At 45.8% G+C, this 20,723-nt stretch overlaps 6 non-coding genes and 1 pseudogene across 6 annotated transcripts; all 7 read right to left on the bottom strand.

The window, feature by feature from the left end:
• Positions 1-2,051: 2,051 nt before the first annotated feature.
• LOC130335843 (U2 spliceosomal RNA) lies at positions 2,052-2,242 on the bottom strand. The gene has a single exon (XR_008877384.1). It is a non-coding gene; the product is annotated as a U2 spliceosomal RNA (small nuclear RNA).
• Positions 2,243-4,337: 2,095 nt separating this feature from the next.
• On the bottom strand, positions 4,338-4,523 carry LOC130335862 (U2 spliceosomal RNA). Its single transcript, XR_008877401.1, has one exon. It is a non-coding gene; the product is annotated as a U2 spliceosomal RNA (small nuclear RNA).
• A 5,528-nt stretch (positions 4,524-10,051) lies between these two features.
• LOC130335878 (U2 spliceosomal RNA) lies at positions 10,052-10,130 on the bottom strand (annotated as a pseudogene).
• A 2,085-nt stretch (positions 10,131-12,215) lies between these two features.
• Positions 12,216-12,406, bottom strand: LOC130335844 (U2 spliceosomal RNA). The gene has a single exon (XR_008877385.1). It is a non-coding gene; the product is annotated as a U2 spliceosomal RNA (small nuclear RNA).
• A 2,082-nt stretch (positions 12,407-14,488) lies between these two features.
• On the bottom strand, positions 14,489-14,679 carry LOC130335845 (U2 spliceosomal RNA). The gene has a single exon (XR_008877386.1). It is a non-coding gene; the product is annotated as a U2 spliceosomal RNA (small nuclear RNA).
• Positions 14,680-16,780: 2,101 nt separating this feature from the next.
• On the bottom strand, positions 16,781-16,971 carry LOC130335846 (U2 spliceosomal RNA). Its single transcript, XR_008877387.1, has one exon. It is a non-coding gene; the product is annotated as a U2 spliceosomal RNA (small nuclear RNA).
• Positions 16,972-19,066: 2,095 nt separating this feature from the next.
• Positions 19,067-19,257, bottom strand: LOC130335847 (U2 spliceosomal RNA). The gene has a single exon (XR_008877388.1). It is a non-coding gene; the product is annotated as a U2 spliceosomal RNA (small nuclear RNA).
• Positions 19,258-20,723: the final 1,466 nt, after the last annotated feature.

Raw genomic sequence — 20,723 nt, forward strand, 5'->3', positions numbered from 1 at the left:
GGCACTATCACTGCTTGCTGTCAGGGAGGCTGCCAGACAATTTTCCATGCACACTCTGGGCTGGGGGGCAGTCAACCACCAGTACACACAGCAGAACCTAAACCCATACCATTATTGCTAAGCAGCAAGACAGGGGCCCATTGCACTCCCACGGGGCCTTTTTAAATGCAATCCATAACCCGGATTTGCCAGGAACCCTTCTTACTCCTCCTACTTGCATGTGACACTGGGCTTAGGATCTGCATAGGAAACACACACACAAGCACACACCTACCTTTGTTGCCTGCAGATGCCTCCTTGGCTGTCCCCAAACGGTATCAAACCAACACCCACGGGAAGCTGTAAGCATAGAGGACATGCCTGCACCCCATTGGACTTACCTGTGTGGGTTAAATCCGGGTTATTTGACAACCTATGGCGGTGATGGTTCTGCTCAGGCAGAGCAGTGCTGATGCTCCTCATAAAGCTGTCGCTGCTGTGAAGGTTCTAGGTGACATCACAAATCCCTATGGTTACATACACAACAAAGCTGGGTTGTTGTTGTTTACACTCTGCAAGGCCTGTGGAAGTGAGTGACATCATAGCACTGTAGTTCTGAGGGTTCTAGATGGATGCAACAATCTCCTGTTGCTTCTATGAAGGCCGTAATAGACGACATCACCAAACAGCTCCATAGTCACATACACAGCAAAGGAGAGATGTTGTTTACACCTAGTGATGTCAGTGGTATTGAGTGACATCATAGCACAGTGCTAAGGCTCCTGGGCCTGGACACAGCAGCGGCTGCAATATCTCAACGGAGAATACGTTTATATATATGTGTGTGTGTGCGCGTATATATATATATATATATATATATATATATATATATATATATTTCTCCGCCGAAATCACTTTTAAACCCATTTCCACCTTTTTTTCCCTTCTCTTCCTCTTACTTTTTTTTCACGTTTTTTTACGTTTTTCTCCTTTTCGCCTCTTTTCTGGGCGTATTATTCTTCTTTTTCTTCTTTTTTTTCGTCTAATGCATACCCCATCAGTGCAGCAATGCTTATTCAATACCGCCAGCAGATGGAGACACTGGGGGATAATTTTCTAAGGATTTATACTGATTTTTCCTGTCTGAATTTGTCGCACAGAAAGTTGCAGGCCAAATATGTGCGACATTTCTGCGACTTTAGCTTCTAGAGCATTTTTACAACATTATACATAGGTGCTGAATACATAAAAAGCGACTGTTCAGCGACAGACAAGTCGCATCGGCTGAAAGTAGGCCAGAATGTCAGTCCATGTTGGAGCAGGTTTAGATACAGTCTAAAGCATAGATCTCAAAGTCTGTGCACAGAATTTAGCAAGGGCCTCGCACCTTCTGATGCATCAGGTAGGTGCACAATAGCATAGCCTAACCCTCTGTACTTTGGTCTATATTGATGCGGGACATAGACAGCCAGCTGATGACCAATCCATTAGTGCAATGGATGGCTGGAAGCATTTGTCTTTGCCTTTGCAATACCACAGAAGCAATGCATGGTCAATGTACAGCAATGACACACCTGTGTGAACAGCCAGGAGACCCCCCCCCATGTTATGTTACATAGTTACATAGTTAGTACGGTCGAAAAAAGACATATGTCCATCAAGTTCAACCAGGGAATTAAGGGGTAGGGGTGTGGCGCGATATTGGGGAAGGGATGAGATTTTATATTTCTTCATAAGCATTAATCTTATTTTGTCAATTAGGAACATTCAGCACCCACCCGCTATCAAGGCAGCTGCCTATCATGTCATGCCCTACCTGCACAGGTGTGCTGGCTACTCAAATGATCCAATTAAGGAGGCCATTTAGTCAGCAGCAGCAGAAGTCCTGTGCCTGGACGCTCCAACAGCGGCCAGACACAAGCAGAAGCAGAAGCAGCAGAAGCAGCAGCAGCACCACCTTTTGTTTTTTGGCTGCAGAAGCAGCAGCAGCAAGGCCCACAGGGCTGGCTAGCTGGCTAGCCAGCAAGCAGGTAGCAATGAAAGTAGGAATCTTTCTTTTTAACCCTGTAAGGGGGTGGTGCACTGTACCCGAAGATACTGCCATATCGGGTCAATGCATAGGGCGACGGAAGCAAGCTTCGAAATCAGCCCCCGTTCTCAAAAATCCATTTAATATATGGTCCCCAGATAGGGGACGTATCAGATATTAAACTGATAAGAACAGATACTACACTTGATCTTAGCCAAAAGGCCGAGAAGCGATAACCGTGAAAGGGGCGGGCCCAACAAGGTCCCCTTCATGGGCACTATCACTGCTTGCTGTCAGGGAGGCTGCCAGACAATTTTCCATGCACACTCTGGGCTGGGGGGCAGTCAACCACCAGTACACACAGCAGAACCTAAACCCATACCATTATTGCTAAGCAGCAAGACAGGGGCCCATTGCACTCCCACGGGGCCTTTTTAAATGCAATCCATAACCCGGATTTGCCAGGAACCCTTCTTACTCCTCCTACTTGCATGTGACACTGGGCTTAGGATCTGCATAGGAAACACACACACAAGCACACACCTACCTTTGTTGCCTGCAGATGCCTCCTTGGCTGTCCCCAAACGGTATCAAACCAACACCCACGGGAAGCTGTAAGCATAGAGGACATGCCTGCACCCCATTGGACTTACCTGTGTGGGTTAAATCCGGGTTATTTGACAACCTATGGCGGTGATGGTTCTGCTCAGGCAGAGCAGTGCTGATGCTCCTCATAAAGCTGTCGCTGCTGTGAAGGTTCTAGGTGACATCACAAATCCCTATGGTTACATACACAACAAAGCTGGGTTGTTGTTGTTTACACTCTGCAAGGCCTGTGGAAGTGAGTGACATCATAGCACTGTAGTTCTGAGGGTTCTAGATGGATGCAACAATCTCCTGTTGCTTCTATGAAGGCCGTAATAGACGACATCACCAAACAGCTCCATAGTCACATACACAGCAAAGGAGAGATGTTGTTTACACCTAGTGATGTCAGTGGTATTGAGTGACATCATAGCACAGTGCTAAGGCTCCTGGGCCTGGACACAGCAGCGGCTGCAATATCTCAACGGAGAATACGTTTATATATATGTGTGTGTGTGCGCGTATATATATATATATATATATATATATATATATATATATATATATATTTCTCCGCCGAAATCACTTTTAAACCCATTTCCACCTTTTTTTCCCTTCTCTTCCTCTTACTTTTTTTTCACGTTTTTTTACGTTTTTCTCCTTTTCGCCTCTTTTCTGGGCGTATTATTCTTCTTTTTCTTCTTTTTTTTCGTCTAATGCATACCCCATCAGTGCAGCAATGCTTATTCAATACCGCCAGCAGATGGAGACACTGGGGGATAATTTTCTAAGGATTTATACTGATTTTTCCTGTCTGAATTTGTCGCACAGAAAGTTGCAGGCCAAATATGTGCGACATTTCTGCGACTTTAGCTTCTAGAGCATTTTTACAACATTATACATAGGTGCTGAATACATAAAAAGCGACTGTTCAGCGACAGACAAGTCGCATCGGCTGAAAGTAGGCCAGAATGTCAGTCCATGTTGGAGCAGGTTTAGATACAGTCTAAAGCATAGATCTCAAAGTCTGTGCACAGAATTTAGCAAGGGCCTCGCACCTTCTGATGCATCAGGTAGGTGCACAATAGCATAGCCTAACCCTCTGTACTTTGGTCTATATTGATGCGGGACATAGACAGCCAGCTGATGACCAATCCATTAGTGCAATGGATGGCTGGAAGCATTTGTCTTTGCCTTTGCAATACCACAGAAGCAATGCATGGTCAATGTACAGCAATGACACACCTGTGTGAACAGCCAGGAGACCCCCCCCCCATGTTATGTTACATAGTTACATAGTTAGTACGGTCGAAAAAAGACATATGTCCATCAAGTTCAACCAGGGAATTAAGGGGTAGGGGTGTGGCGCGATATTGGGGAAGGGATGAGATTTTATATTTCTTCATAAGCATTAATCTTATTTTGTCAATTAGGAACATTCAGCACCCACCCGCTATCAAGGCAGCTGCCTATCATGTCATGCCCTACCTGCACAGGTGTGCTGGCTACTCAAATGATCCAATTAAGGAGGCCATTTAGTCAGCAGCAGCAGAAGTCCTGTGCCTGGACGCTCCAACAGCGGCCAGACACAAGCAGAAGCAGAAGCAGCAGAAGCAGCAGCAGCACCACCTTTTGTTTTTTGGCTGCAGAAGCAGCAGCAGCAAGGCCCACAGGGCTGGCTAGCTGGCTAGCCAGCAAGCAGGTAGCAATGAAAGTAGGAATCTTTCTTTTTAACCCTGTAAGGGGGTGGTGCACTGTACCCGAAGATACTGCCATATCGGGTCAATGCATAGGGCGACGGAAGCAAGCTTCGAAATCAGCCCCCGTTCTCAAAAATCCATTTAATATATGGTCCCCAGATAGGGGACGTATCAGATATTAAACTGATAAGAACAGATAAGGTTTCAACAAAATTTTATTGAATAAATAAGAAACCATACAAAATTTAAAATGCTAAATAATAAAAGGTTCACAAAAGTTTTAAAATACAAATAATAAAACCAGTAATAAAAGGAGAAAAAATAAAAATGGCAGGATAAAACATTATACAAATGTCATAAAAACTGATTATACTGTTATTTCGTTCCATAGAGGCAGACACCACATGGATGCTGCCTCGCTGGCCCCCAACTGTTTCTTGTCTCTTAGGTAATAGATGTACATCTCACTCAGGGCCAGCTTTATACAGTTTTTAACATCAATAAAATCATGTTTAAAAAGTAAGATGTTCCTAACTTTCCAGATGGCATTTTTAAAACAATTAATAATCATCCAGCAGATCATCTGCTGTTTAAAATTGGGGCAGTTAAAAAGACCGTAAAAGACACATTCGTGATTAAAATCTTTTAGGCCGCAGGCCCACTTCAAAAGTGGGCCTACCTTCCTCCAAAGCTCCCGTGCAAAAGGGCAGTTCCAAAATATGTGCAGCACCGTTTCGTCCACTCCGCAGCCATCTCTCGGGCACTTGGCTCTCGCCACCAGTCCTCGCCTGTGCTGGAACTCACGAGTAGGGAGGCACTGGTGGACGATTGCCCAGGCAAGATCCCTGTGTACATTCGCCAGAAACTTCCCGTACACGTTCCGCCATACCTTTTTGGATCTTGCCTGTGTGAAATTGGACACTGCCAGGGTAACCTCACTCCGCCTGAGGACCTTTGATACCTTTCTCTGGTCCCCCAGTATGTCAGGCTCCAAATCTTGTAGACCTAGGAGCCTGACTGTCTTTTCCAACACCACATAATGTTTTGGGGGACACAGAAGCACCGGAGCGTTCAGAGGGATGCGCAACCATCTTTTAAAAACCATGCCCGCAGCGTACCTTAAAAAGCAGCTAAAAATGCCATCGGATTTAATAATTTTAAAACAGAAACAGAAATACTTTATGTAAAAGAAAGTAAAAAGGTTAGGAACATCTTTCCCGCCATTATCTTTACTTTTGTACATAAAATCACGCTTTAATTTCTCCATTTTTGAACCCCATAAAAAAGTAAAAACAATTCTAGTTACTTTTTTAATGTATAAAATAGATGGAGGAAATACCATGGCAATGTATAGCATAATAGGGAGTAAAACCATCTTTATTATTAAAATCTTCCCCTCCATGGTAAGGTTTCTAAGATTCCACATTAAAATCTTCTTCTCCATCTTAGCTATAGCTGAATCCCAGTTAGGGCTCCCATCATTGACCTGGTTAAAAACAATACCTAAAACTTTAATTTGATCCTGTTGCATTGTGACTCCTGGGGTGATGGATGAATCCCAGGAGCCAATATAAAAACAGTCACATTTATCTGTGTTTAGCTTAAAACCAGAGACCTCGCAGAAATAGCTGGTGTTCCTCAATGCCCCCCTCATGGATGGAGAGTCCGGGCACAGTATGGTGACATCATCCATGTACCCCAACACCTTTAGATGGGTCCCTCCTCCACCAGGTATCGGTACGCCTCTTACTACCCGGTCTTTTCTGAGGAGGGCCATCAGTGGTTCGATTGCGCAAATAAAAAGGAGTGGGGACAGGGGGCAGCCCTGTTTGACACCTGATAAAAGAGGAACACCGTTGGTTAAAAAGCCATTAACAGAGACTTGACTAAAACAGGATCGGTATAAAAGCATGATTCGGCTTAAAATCGTTTCAGGCACTGCCATCTTTTTAAGAACTAAAAACAGGTATTCATGGGAGACCCTATCAAAGGCTTTTTCAAAGTCTAAGGATAAAATTGCTACAGTTTGATTTCTATCCTTAAAATACCATAAAACATCTCTTAAAATATTTAGGGATTCAGCTATAGACCTTCCAGGTACCCCACAAACCTGATTTGGGTGAATTAATTTATGAATAAAAGGTTTAAAACGGACAGCTAATAACTTGGCTAAAACTTTATAATCGACATTTAAAAGTGTGATGGGGCGCCAATTTTTTAGCATATCCTTTTCACCTTTTTTAAAAAGTAATGATACAATCCCCCTCCTCCAGGAAGGGGGAAGTTCATTAACAATAAAAGTTTCTTTATACAATAAAACCATATCATCCTTTAAAATATCCCAAAAAGCTAAATAAAATTCGATGGGTAAACCATCTTCCCCAGGGGCCTTCCCACTAGAAAAACTTTTAAAAACAAATAAAAGTTCATCTAAGTTAAGATCACGGGATAAAACCTCCTGGTCTAAAACATCTAGCTTAAAATCAAGGGAATTAAGAACATGTTCTAAAAAGGATGGATTAAGATCTTTCTTATTAAAAAGAAGCTGGTAGAAGTTAAAAACTGCATCTAACATGCCTTTTGGAGTGGATTCACCCTCAAGGTTTTGGATGATATCCCTCCTATTCATCACTTTTTTAAAAAAGAAACGGGAACATTTCTCGCCCTCCTCCAGGTGCTGCACATGTGAGTTAAAAATGATTTGTTTCCCTTTCTTTTCTATGGCATGTTTTATTTCAGTTTTAAGGTTTAAAATATCATTTTCTACATCCATACCAGCTTCTTTCAATTTAAAAAGTACATTTAAACGCATGTTAAGAACATAAAACCACTGTTTTTCCATTTTTGCCTTCTTCTTACCTGCTTTGATAAAAAAAAATCTGATTTTAGATTTGGTGCCCTCCCACCAGTGCAGCATAGGCTCGTGGGGTTTTCTTTGTGATTGCCAGCACTGGTAGGTCCGCACAAACTCCTCTTTTATCTCAGGGTCCTCTAGGAGTGTGGTGTTTAATCTCCAGAGGCCCCTTTTTGCTTTTTGCTCCCCCTCTAGCTCCAGGCCCACCAAGAGGAGCTTATGATCAGAGAAGATATTCTGCTCGAGCGTGCATTTCAGGGGTTTAAAAGCTCTAGAGGAAAAAATAAAATCGATTCTGGAGCTCACTCTTCCATTGGACCATGTGGCGCCCGGGTCCTCCGGCAAGAGATCCTTCCAGCAATCTTTCAAATTAAAATCATCAATAAAATTTTTAAGCAGGTAAGAAGTGCGGTCTTTACGATTAATATCCCCACCCTGCCGGTGTTCCCCATCACGTATGCAGTTAAAATCACCTCCCACCAGCAGGGGGGAAGACCCAACACAAAACAGTGGTAAAATTTCAAATAGTTCTGCCCGCTCCTGTTTATCAGGAGGGGCATACACATTTAAAACACGAATTAAAAGTCCATTAAAATATAGATGAATTAAAAGAGCTCTGCCAGGCACAATCTCAGTTACTGTATGAATAGAAAAGGACTGGCCTCGGCAGAGCAGCCCAACACCCACAGAACGACAGTCATTTGCACCGGACCATATGGATGGGCCCAGCTTCCAGTCTTCTTTTAAGTCTTTATAGTCCATTTTACTAGGGATTCCACATTCTTGTAGCAGGCAAAGGTCAAAGTCACATGTCTCTAGATAAGAAAATAAAGCAGCCCTGCGATCAGGGCTCTTTAAGGACCTCACATTGAGTGAGGCAATTTTTACAGGGATAGGCATAGTTTATGGAGAGTCCGTGCTTGGAGAATCAAAGTCAATAATAAGCTGCGTACCGTCATCCCCCGCCTGCGGGGTCATCAGCTCCTTGATGTTCTGAGGGTCGGAGCTTGAGATCGATGATGCCCCGACCCTGAGCTCGCTCTCGTCCGAACTACGGCACGCCGCTTTCCTTTGAATGTCTTCCTCTTCTTCTTCTCTTTGTCTTTTAAATGTCACACTGCTGTCCATATCCTCTGTGTTGCTCTCACTCGATGTAATCTCTGGCCCCCGGCTGATGGATCTGCGTCTTCTTTCATCATTTGACGACTGGAACTGCTGCACAGGGGCCTGTGAGGCCTCTTTTCCGGAACCTTTGCCGCTACCTTGGGAAGTTTTCATCGCTTGTTCCCCAGCAAGCGTTGCTGAGGACTGTTGCTCCAACTTCCCCATCGATCGACGATGGCCAGTTTTACCCACCGGGTCCACTGCTGGCGGGGCAGCAAACCCTGGTTTGGCGCCACTTGTCTTCTTGGCCCTGTCCTGTATAGGCGGAGTAACAGGACCGGGCTCAGACCTGGCCACCTGGCTCCCCTTCCGGCGGGCTTTCACCGGGGCCTCTTCGTCCGGAGCAGGGCGACCCTGGGCCAAGCCAGTACCTGGCTTATGCTGTAATTTTGGGTCCACCTTTGCCCCCACCGAGGCCCGTCGGCTGCCACCCGCCACAGGTGAGCCCCCTTCAGAAGTTTCGGCGGGCTCTTGAGCCAGGTAGGAAGTCGATCGACGTCTTTCAATTTCCCGGGCAGTAAACTCGATCACCCGCCCGGGCTTCGTGGAATCCCCATGGCCTCCCCCTAGCACTACCACCGGTGGGCCCCCCGATGGAGCACCAGAGGTCTTGGGCCTGGACCCATCAGTACCTGCCATCTGGGGTTTGGGCATCTTAAAAAAGGACGTCTTTTGTCCTGTCCCCTCTTTGGGTGGGCCCAGCCTTGACCCACCCATCGTAGTTTTTGCTTTATGGGGACAGGAATTAAAATCGTGATTTTCCTCTCCGCAGAGGTTGCACCTTATCGTATGGCTACATCTTGAGGCTATGTGACCTTCTTGGCCACACCTATTGCAGCGAATCACACGCTCCGCGCCGCAGGTCTCCTGGGTGTGGCCAAACCTCAAGCAATTTCGGCAATACATAGGCATTTGAGGATAGAACAGGAAGCCCCGAACTCTCCCGATGGCAAAATTTGGGGGCGGATGGCAAAGACCCCCAATACCACCGGGATCCTTACGGAGCTTGACCCAGAACTTCCTCTTGCCGTTCCAGAACCGCACGGAGTTCAAGATTTTGTTTGCGAATCGCACCTCTTCGCAGTATCGCCGAAGAAAAGTGGCTATATCCTCCGTGGTCACATGAGGGCTGTGCATAGCCACCACCAACGGTATATGTTCCTCACCATAGAGGAACTGGAACGAAAGACCGTCGAGTCGATCGTCCCTCTGGTCCGCACCAGACAAGGTTGCATAGATGTTATCGCAACACGCCGTGGCCGTGAAGGTGACGGTATACAGGCCACGGCTTTCCTGGTCATTTAGACACAGGATGTCCTCCCTATTGAGGCGGAAGTAGTCAAGAAGAATCACCTCCGCAATGAAGCGGAGGTTCTTCAACTGACGATGGCTCTCCGACACCTCTATGCGGATGGTATTTCGCATCGACATTTCCCCAGAGGGGAAAGCCCAGGAGAACGGCATCTTCCACACCCAGGGACTAAGCCCCTTCCCCAATAGCAGCAGGGGCTCGGAATCCCGCTATAAAAGCGGAACCCTTACCCAAGGCAGAGGTCGGGGGTACCCTAGGTGCTTCCGAAGCTACAGGTAACGCTCAACGTACCGAAAATGCCTTCTAAGACACAAGGTCCCAGAGACAGGGGGATCGCAACCCGTTGTCTGTGGACTAAGCCCGCTCCCCAATAGCAGCAAGGGGGTGAAGTCCCTCCGTAAGGAGAGACAATCCCCCAAGGCCGAGAAGCGGGGTACCACAGACACCTTCCGACCAGACCAAATGCAGATACTACACTTGATCTTAGCCAAAAGGCCGAGAAGCGATAACCGTGAAAGGGGCGGGCCCAACAAGGTCCCCTTCATGGGCACTATCACTGCTTGCTGTCAGGGAGGCTGCCAGACAATTTTCCATGCACACTCTGGGCTGGGGGGCAGTCAACCACCAGTACACACAGCAGAACCTAAACCCATACCATTATTGCTAAGCAGCAAGACAGGGGCCCATTGCACTCCCACGGGGCCTTTTTAAATGCAATCCATAACCCGGATTTGCCAGGAACCCTTCTTACTCCTCCTACTTGCATGTGACACTGGGCTTAGGATCTGCATAGGAAACACACACACAAGCACACACCTACCTTTGTTGCCTGCAGATGCCTCCTTGGCTGTCCCCAAACGGTATCAAACCAACACCCACGGGAAGCTGTAAGCATAGAGGACATGCCTGCACCCCATTGGACTTACCTGTGTGGGTTAAATCCGGGTTATTTGACAACCTATGGCGGTGATGGTTCTGCTCAGGCAGAGCAGTGCTGATGCTCCTCATAAAGCTGTCGCTGCTGTGAAGGTTCTAGGTGACATCACAAATCCCTATGGTTACATACACAACAAAGCTGGGTTGTTGTTGTTTACACTCTGCAAGGCCTGTGGAAGTGAGTGACATCATAGCACTGTAGTTCTGAGGGTTCTAGATGGATGCAACAATCTCCTGTTGCTTCTATGAAGGCCGTAATAGACGACATCACCAAACAGCTCCATAGTCACATACACAGCAAAGGAGAGATGTTGTTTACACCTAGTGATGTCAGTGGTATTGAGTGACATCATAGCACAGTGCTAAGGCTCCTGGGCCTGGACACAGCAGCGGCTGCAATATCTCAACGGAGAATACGTTTATATATATGTGTGTGTGTGCGCGTATATATATATATATATATATATATATATATATATTTCTCCGCCGAAATCACTTTTAAACCCATTTCCACCTTTTTTTCCCTTCTCTTCCTCTTACTTTTTTTTCACGTTTTTTTACGTTTTTCTCCTTTTCGCCTCTTTTCTGGGCGTATTATTCTTCTTTTTCTTCTTTTTTTTCGTCTAATGCATACCCCATCAGTGCAGCAATGCTTATTCAATACCGCCAGCAGATGGAGACACTGGGGGATAATTTTCTAAGGATTTATACTGATTTTTCCTGTCTGAATTTGTCGCACAGAAAGTTGCAGGCCAAATATGTGCGACATTTCTGCGACTTTAGCTTCTAGAGCATTTTTACAACATTATACATAGGTGCTGAATACATAAAAAGCGACTGTTCAGCGACAGACAAGTCGCATCGGCTGAAAGTAGGCCAGAATGTCAGTCCATGTTGGAGCAGGTTTAGATACAGTCTAAAGCATAGATCTCAAAGTCTGTGCACAGAATTTAGCAAGGGCCTCGCACCTTCTGATGCATCAGGTAGGTGCACAATAGCATAGCCTAACCCTCTGTACTTTGGTCTATATTGATGCGGGACATAGACAGCCAGCTGATGACCAATCCATTAGTGCAATGGATGGCTGGAAGCATTTGTCTTTGCCTTTGCAATACCACAGAAGCAATGCATGGTCAATGTACAGCAATGACACACCTGTGTGAACAGCCAGGAGACCCCCCCCCCCCATGTTATGTTACATAGTTACATAGTTAGTACGGTCGAAAAAAGACATATGTCCATCAAGTTCAACCAGGGAATTAAGGGGTAGGGGTGTGGCGCGATATTGGGGAAGGGATGAGATTTTATATTTCTTCATAAGCATTAATCTTATTTTGTCAATTAGGAACATTCAGCACCCACCCGCTATCAAGGCAGCTGCCTATCATGTCATGCCCTACCTGCACAGGTGTGCTGGCTACTCAAATGATCCAATTAAGGAGGCCATTTAGTCAGCAGCAGCAGAAGTCCTGTGCCTGGACGCTCCAACAGCGGCCAGACACAAGCAGAAGCAGAAGCAGCAGAAGCAGCAGCAGCACCACCTTTTGTTTTTTGGCTGCAGAAGCAGCAGCAGCAAGGCCCACAGGGCTGGCTAGCTGGCTAGCCAGCAAGCAGGTAGCAATGAAAGTAGGAATCTTTCTTTTTAACCCTGTAAGGGGGTGGTGCACTGTACCCGAAGATACTGCCATATCGGGTCAATGCATAGGGCGACGGAAGCAAGCTTCGAAATCAGCCCCCGTTCTCAAAAATCCATTTAATATATGGTCCCCAGATAGGGGACGTATCAGATATTAAACTGATAAGAACAGATACTACACTTGATCTTAGCCAAAAGGCCGAGAAGCGATAACCGTGAAAGGGGCGGGCCCAACAAGGTCCCCTTCATGGGCACTATCACTGCTTGCTGTCAGGGAGGCTGCCAGACAATTTTCCATGCACACTCTGGGCTGGGGGGCAGTCAACCACCAGTACACACAGCAGAACCTAAACCCATACCATTATTGCTAAGCAGCAAGACAGGGGCCCATTGCACTCCCACGGGGCCTTTTTAAATGCAATCCATAACCCGGATTTGCCAGGAACCCTTCTTACTCCTCCTACTTGCATGTGACACTGGGCTTAGGATCTGCATAGGAAACACACACACAAGCACACACCTACCTTTGTTGCCTGCAGATGCCTCCTTGGCTGTCCCCAAACGGTATCAAACCAACACCCACGGGAAGCTGTAAGCATAGAGGACATGCCTGCACCCCATTGGACTTACCTGTGTGGGTTAAATCCGGGTTATTTGACAACCTATGGCGGTGATGGTTCTGCTCAGGCAGAGCAGTGCTGATGCTCCTCATAAAGCTGTCGCTGCTGTGAAGGTTCTAGGTGACATCACAAATCCCTATGGTTACATACACAACAAAGCTGGGTTGTTGTTGTTTACACTCTGCAAGGCCTGTGGAAGTGAGTGACATCATAGCACTGTAGTTCTGAGGGTTCTAGATGGATGCAACAATCTCCTGTTGCTTCTATGAAGGCCGTAATAGACGACATCACCAAACAGCTCCATAGTCACATACACAGCAAAGGAGAGATGTTGTTTACACCTAGTGATGTCAGTGGTATTGAGTGACATCATAGCACAGTGCTAAGGCTCCTGGGCCTGGACACAGCAGCGGCTGCAATATCTCAACGGAGAATACGTTTATATATATGTGTGTGTGTGCGCGTATATATATATATATATATATATATATATATATATATATATATTTCTCCGCCGAAATCACTTTTAAACCCATTTCCACCTTTTTTTCCCTTCTCTTCCTCTTACTTTTTTTTCACGTTTTTTTACGTTTTTCTCCTTTTCGCCTCTTTTCTGGGCGTATTATTCTTCTTTTTCTTCTTTTTTTTCGTCTAATGCATACCCCATCAGTGCAGCAATGCTTATTCAATACCGCCAGCAGATGGAGACACTGGGGGATAATTTTCTAAGGATTTATACTGATTTTTCCTGTCTGAATTTGTCGCACAGAAAGTTGCAGGCCAAATATGTGCGACATTTCTGCGACTTTAGCTTCTAGAGCATTTTTACAACATTATACATAGGTGCTGAATACATAAAAAGCGACTGTTCAGCGACAGACAAGTCGCATCGGCTGAAAGTAGGCCAGAATGTCAGTCCATGTTGGAGCAGGTTTAGATACAGTCTAAAGCATAGATCTCAAAGTCTGTGCACAGAATTTAGCAAGGGCCTCGCACCTTCTGATGCATCAGGTAGGTGCACAATAGCATAGCCTAACCCTCTGTACTTTGGTCTATATTGATGCGGGACATAGACAGCCAGCTGATGACCAATCCATTAGTGCAATGGATGGCTGGAAGCATTTGTCTTTGCCTTTGCAATACCACAGAAGCAATGCATGGTCAATGTACAGCAATGACACACCTGTGTGAACAGCCAGGAGACCCCCCCCCCATGTTATGTTACATAGTTACATAGTTAGTACGGTCGAAAAAAGACATATGTCCATCAAGTTCAACCAGGGAATTAAGGGGTAGGGGTGTGGCGCGATATTGGGGAAGGGATGAGATTTTATATTTCTTCATAAGCATTAATCTTATTTTGTCAATTAGGAACATTCAGCACCCACCCGCTATCAAGGCAGCTGCCTATCATGTCATGCCCTACCTGCACAGGTGTGCTGGCTACTCAAATGATCCAATTAAGGAGGCCATTTAGTCAGCAGCAGCAGAAGTCCTGTGCCTGGACGCTCCAACAGCGGCCAGACACAAGCAGAAGCAGAAGCAGCAGCAGCACCACCTTTTGTTTTTTGGCTGCAGAAGCAGCAGCAGCAAGGCCCACAGGGCTGGCTAGCTGGCTAGCCAGCAAGCAGGTAGCAATGAAAGTAGGAATCTTTCTTTTTAACCCTGTAAGGGGGTGGTGCACTGTACCCGAAGATACTGCCATATCGGGTCAATGCATAGGGCGACGGAAGCAAGCTTCGAAATCAGCCCCCGTTCTCAAAAATCCATTTAATATATGGTCCCCAGATAGGGGACGTATCAGATATTAAACTGATAAGAACAGATACTACACTTGATCTTAGCCAAAAGGCCGAGAAGCGATAACCGTGAAAGGGGCGGGCCCAACAAGGTCCCCTTCATGGGCACTATCACTGCTTGCTGTCAGGGAGGCTGCCAGACAATTTTCCATGCACACTCTGGGCTGGGGGGCAGTCAACCACCAGTACACACAGCAGAACCTAAACCCATACCATTATTGCTAAGCAGCAAGACAGGGGCCCATTGCACTCCCACGGGGCCTTTTTAAATGCAATCCATAACCCGGATTTGCCAGGAACCCTTCTTACTCCTCCTACTTGCATGTGACACTGGGCTTAGGATCTGCATAGGAAACACACACACAAGCACACACCTACCTTTGTTGCCTGCAGATGCCTCCTTGGCTGTCCCCAAACGGTATCAAACCAACACCCACGGGAAGCTGTAAGCATAGAGGACATGCCTGCACCCCATTGGACTTACCTGTGTGGGTTAAATCCGGGTTATTTGACAACCTATGGCGGTGATGGTTCTGCTCAGGCAGAGCAGTGCTGATGCTCCTCATAAAGCTGTCGCTGCTGTGAAGGTTCTAGGTGACATCACAAATCCCTATGGTTACATACACAACAAAGCTGGGTTGTTGTTGTTTACACTCTGCAAGGCCTGTGGAAGTGAGTGACATCATAGCACTGTAGTTCTGAGGGTTCTAGATGGATGCAACAATCTCCTGTTGCTTCTATGAAGGCCGTAATAGACGACATCACCAAACAGCTCCATAGTCACATACACAGCAAAGGAGAGATGTTGTTTACACCTAGTGATGTCAGTGGTATTGAGTGACATCATAGCACAGTGCTAAGGCTCCTGGGCCTGGACACAGCAGCGGCTGCAATATCTCAACGGAGAATACGTTTATATATATGTGTGTGTGTGCGCGTATATATATATATATATATATATATATATATATATATATATATATATATATATATCTCCGCCGAAATCACTTTTAAACCCATTTCCACCTTTTTTTCCCTTCTCTTCCTCTTACTTTTTTTTCACGTTTTTTTACGTTTTTCTCCTTTTCGCCTCTTTTCTGGGCGTATTATTCTTCTTTTTCTTCTTTTTTTTCGTCTAATGCATACCCCATCAGTGCAGCAATGCTTATTCAATACCGCCAGCAGATGGAGACACTGGGGGATAATTTTCTAAGGATTTATACTGATTTTTCCTGTCTGAATTTGTCGCACAGAAAGTTGCAGGCCAAATATGTGCGACATTTCTGCGACTTTAGCTTCTAGAGCATTTTTACAACATTATACATAGGTGCTGAATACATAAAAAGCGACTGTTCAGCGACAGACAAGTCGCATCGGCTGAAAGTAGGCCAGAATGTCAGTCCATGTTGGAGCAGGTTTAGATACAGTCTAAAGCATAGATCTCAAAGTCTGTGCACAGAATTTAGCAAGGGCCTCGCACCTTCTGATGCATCAGGTAGGTGCACAATAGCATAGCCTAACCCTCTGTACTTTGGTCTATATTGATGCGGGACATAGACAGCCAGCTGATGACCAATCCATTAGTGCAATGGATGGCTGGAAGCATTTGTCTTTGCCTTTGCAATACCACAGAAGCAATGCATGGTCAATGTACAGCAATGACACACCTGTGTGAACAGCCAGGAGACCCCCCCCCCATGTTATGTTACATAGTTACATAGTTAGTACGGTCGAAAAAAGACATATGTCCATCAAGTTCAACCAGGGAATTAAGGGGTAGGGGTGTGGCGCGATATTGGGGAAGGGATGAGATTTTATATTTCTTCATAAGCATTAATCTTATTTTGTCAATTAGGAACATTCAGCACCCACCCGCTATCAAGGCAGCTGCCTATCATGTCATGCCCTACCTGCACAGGTGTGCTGGCTACTCAAATGATCCAATTAAGGAGGCCATTTAGTCAGCAGCAGCAGAAGTCCTGTGCCTGGACGCTCCAACAGCGGCCAGACACAAGCAGAAGCAGAAGCAGCAGAAGCAGCAGCAGCACCACCTTTTGTTTTTTGGCTGCAGAAGCAGCAGCAGCAAGGCCCACAGGGCTGGCTAGCTGGCTAGCCAGCAAGCAGGTAGCAATGAAAGTAGGAATCTTTCTTTTTAACCCTGTAAGGGGGTGGTGCACTGTACCCGAAGATACTGCCATATCGGGTCAATGCATAGGGCGACGGAAGCAAGCTTCGAAATCAGCCCCCGTTCTCAAAAATCCATTTAATATATGGTCCCCAGATAGGGGACGTATCAGATATTAAACTGATAAGAACAGATACTACACTTGATCTTAGCCAAAAGGCCGAGAAGCGATAACCGTGAAAGGGGCGGGCCCAACAAGGTCCCCTTCATGGGCACTATCACTGCTTGCTGTCAGGGAGGCTGCCAGACAATTTTCCATGCACACTCTGGGCTGGGGGGCAGTCAACCACCAGTACACACAGCAGAACCTAAACCCATACCATTATTGCTAAGCAGCAAGACAGGGGCCCATTGCACTCCCACGGGGCCTTTTTAAATGCAATCCATAACCCGGATTTGCCAGGAACCCTTCTTACTCCTCCTACTTGCATGTGACACTGGGCTTAGGATCTGCATAGGAAACACACACACAAGCACACACCTACCTTTGTTGCCTGCAGATGCCTCCTTGGCTGTCCCCAAACGGTATCAAACCAACACCCACGGGAAGCTGTAAGCATAGAGGACATGCCTGCACCCCATTGGACTTACCTGTGTGGGTTAAATCCGGGTTATTTGACAACCTATGGCGGTGATGGTTCTGCTCAGGCAGAGCAGTGCTGATGCTCCTCATAAAGCTGTCGCTGCTGTGAAGGTTCTAGGTGACATCACAAATCCCTATGGTTACATACACAACAAAGCTGGGTTGTTGTTGTTTACACTCTGCAAGGCCTGTGGAAGTGAGTGACATCATAGCACTGTAGTTCTGAGGGTTCTAGATGGATGCAACAATCTCCTGTTGCTTCTATGAAGGCCGTAATAGACGACATCACCAAACAGCTCCATAGTCACATACACAGCAAAGGAGAGATGTTGTTTACACCTAGTGATGTCAGTGGTATTGAGTGACATCATAGCACAGTGCTAAGGCTCCTGGGCCTGGACACAGCAGCGGCTGCAATATCTCAACGGAGAATACGTTTATATATATGTGTGTGTGTGCGCGTATATATATATATATATATATATATATATATATATATATATATATATTTCTCCGCCGAAATCACTTTTAAACCCATTTCCACCTTTTTTTCCCTTCTCTTCCTCTTACTTTTTTTTCACGTTTTTTTACGTTTTTCTCCTTTTCGCCTCTTTTCTGGGCGTATTATTCTTCTTTTTCTTCTTTTTTTTCGTCTAATGCATACCCCATCAGTGCAGCAATGCTTATTCAATACCGCCAGCAGATGGAGACACTGGGGGATAATTTTCTAAGGATTTATACTGATTTTTCCTGTCTGAATTTGTCGCACAGAAAGTTGCAGGCCAAATATGTGCGACATTTCTGCGACTTTAGCTTCTAGAGCATTTTTACAACATTATACATAGGTGCTGAATACATAAAAAGCGACTGTTCAGCGACAGACAAGTCGCATCGGCTGAAAGTAGGCCAGAATGTCAGTCCATGTTGGAGCAGGTTTAGATACAGTCTAAAGCATAGATCTCAAAGTCTGTGCACAGAATTTAGCAAGGGCCTCGCACCTTCTGATGCATCAGGTAGGTGCACAATAGCATAGCCTAACCCTCTGTACTTTGGTCTATATTGATGCGGGACATAGACAGCCAGCTGATGACCAATCCATTAGTGCAATGGATGGCTGGAAGCATTTGTCTTTGCCTTTGCAATACCACAGAAGCAATGCATGGTCAATGTACAGCAATGACACACCTGTGTGAACAGCCAGGAGACCCCCCCCCCATGTTATGTTACATAGTTACATAGTTAGTACGGTCGAAAAAAGACATATGTCCATCAAGTTCAACCAGGGAATTAAGGGGTAGGGGTGTGGCGCGATATTGGGGAAGGGATGAGATTTTATATTTCTTCATAAGCATTAATCTTATTTTGTCAATTAGGAACATTCAGCACCCACCCGCTATCAAGGCAGCTGCCTATCATGTCATGCCCTACCTGCACAGGTGTGCTGGCTACTCAAATGATCCAATTAAGGAGGCCATTTAGTCAGCAGCAGCAGAAGTCCTGTGCCTGGACGCTCCAACAGCGGCCAGACACAAGCAGAAGCAGAAGCAGCAGAAGCAGCAGCAGCACCACCTTTTGTTTTTTGGCTGCAGAAGCAGCAGCAGCAAGGCCCACAGGGCTGGCTAGCTGGCTAGCCAGCAAGCAGGTAGCAATGAAAGTAGGAATCTTTCTTTTTAACCCTGTAAGGGGGTGGTGCACTGTACCCGAAGATACTGCCATATCGGGTCAATGCATAGGGCGACGGAAGCAAGCTTCGAAATCAGCCCCCGTTCTCAAAAATCCATTTAATATATGGTCCCCAGATAGGGGACGTATCAGATATTAAACTGATAAGAACAGATACTACACTTGATCTTAGCCAAAAGGCCGAGAAGCGATAACCGTGAAAGGGGCGGGCCCAACAAGGTCCCCTTCATGGGCACTATCACTGCTTGCTGTCAGGGAGGCTGCCAGACAATTTTCCATGCACACTCTGGGCTGGGGGGCAGTCAACCACCAGTACACACAGCAGAACCTAAACCCATACCATTATTGCTAAGCAGCAAGACAGGGGCCCATTGCACTCCCACGGGGCCTTTTTAAATGCAATCCATAACCCGGATTTGCCAGGAACCCTTCTTACTCCTCCTACTTGCATGTGACACTGGGCTTAGGATCTGCATAGGAAACACACACACAAGCACACACCTACCTTTGTTGCCTGCAGATGCCTCCTTGGCTGTCCCCAAACGGTATCAAACCAACACCCACGGGAAGCTGTAAGCATAGAGGACATGCCTGCACCCCATTGGACTTACCTGTGTGGGTTAAATCCGGGTTATTTGACAACCTATGGCGGTGATGGTTCTGCTCAGGCAGAGCAGTGCTGATGCTCCTCATAAAGCTGTCGCTGCTGTGAAGGTTCTAGGTGACATCACAAATCCCTATGGTTACATACACAACAAAGCTGGGTTGTTGTTGTTTACACTCTGCAAGGCCTGTGGAAGTGAGTGACATCATAGCACTGTAGTTCTGAGGGTTCTAGATGGATGCAACAATCTCCTGTTGCTTCTATGAAGGCCGTAATAGACGACATCACCAAACAGCTCCATAGTCACATACACAGCAAAGGAGAGATGTTGTTTACACCTAGTGATGTCAGTGGTATTGAGTGACATCATAGCACAGTGCTAAGGCTCCTGGGCCTGGACACAGCAGCGGCTGCAATATCTCAACGGAGAATACGTTTATATATATGTGTGTGTGTGCGCGTATATATATATATATATATATATATATATATATATATATATATATTTCTCCGCCGAAATCACTTTTAAACCCATTTCCACCTTTTTTTCCCTTCTCTTCCTCTTACTTTTTTTTCACGTTTTTTTACGTTTTTCTCCTTTTCGCCTCTTTTCTGGGCGTATTATTCTTCTTTTTCTTCTTTTTTTTCGTCTAATGCATACCCCATCAGTGCAGCAATGCTTATTCAATACCGCCAGCAGATGGAGACACTGGGGGATAATTTTCTAAGGATTTATACTGATTTTTCCTGTCTGAATTTGTCGCACAGAAAGTTGCAGGCCAAATATGTGCGACATTTCTGCGACTTTAGCTTCTAGAGCATTTTTACAACATTATACATAGGTGCTGAATACATAAAAAGCGACTTTCAGCGACAGACAAGTCGCATCGGCTGAAAGTAGGCCAGAATGTCAGTCCATGTTGGAGCAGGTTTAGATACAGTCTAAAGCATAGATCTCAAAGTCTGTGCACAGAATTTAGCAAGGGCCTCGCACCTTCTGATGCATCAGGTAGGTGCACAATAGCATAGCCTAACCCTCTGTACTTTGGTCTAT

The sequence above is a fragment of the Hyla sarda genome, unplaced genomic scaffold (genome assembly GCF_029499605.1).
Source record: "Hyla sarda isolate aHylSar1 unplaced genomic scaffold, aHylSar1.hap1 scaffold_460, whole genome shotgun sequence".
Classification (NCBI taxonomy): Eukaryota; Metazoa; Chordata; class Amphibia; order Anura; family Hylidae; genus Hyla; species Hyla sarda.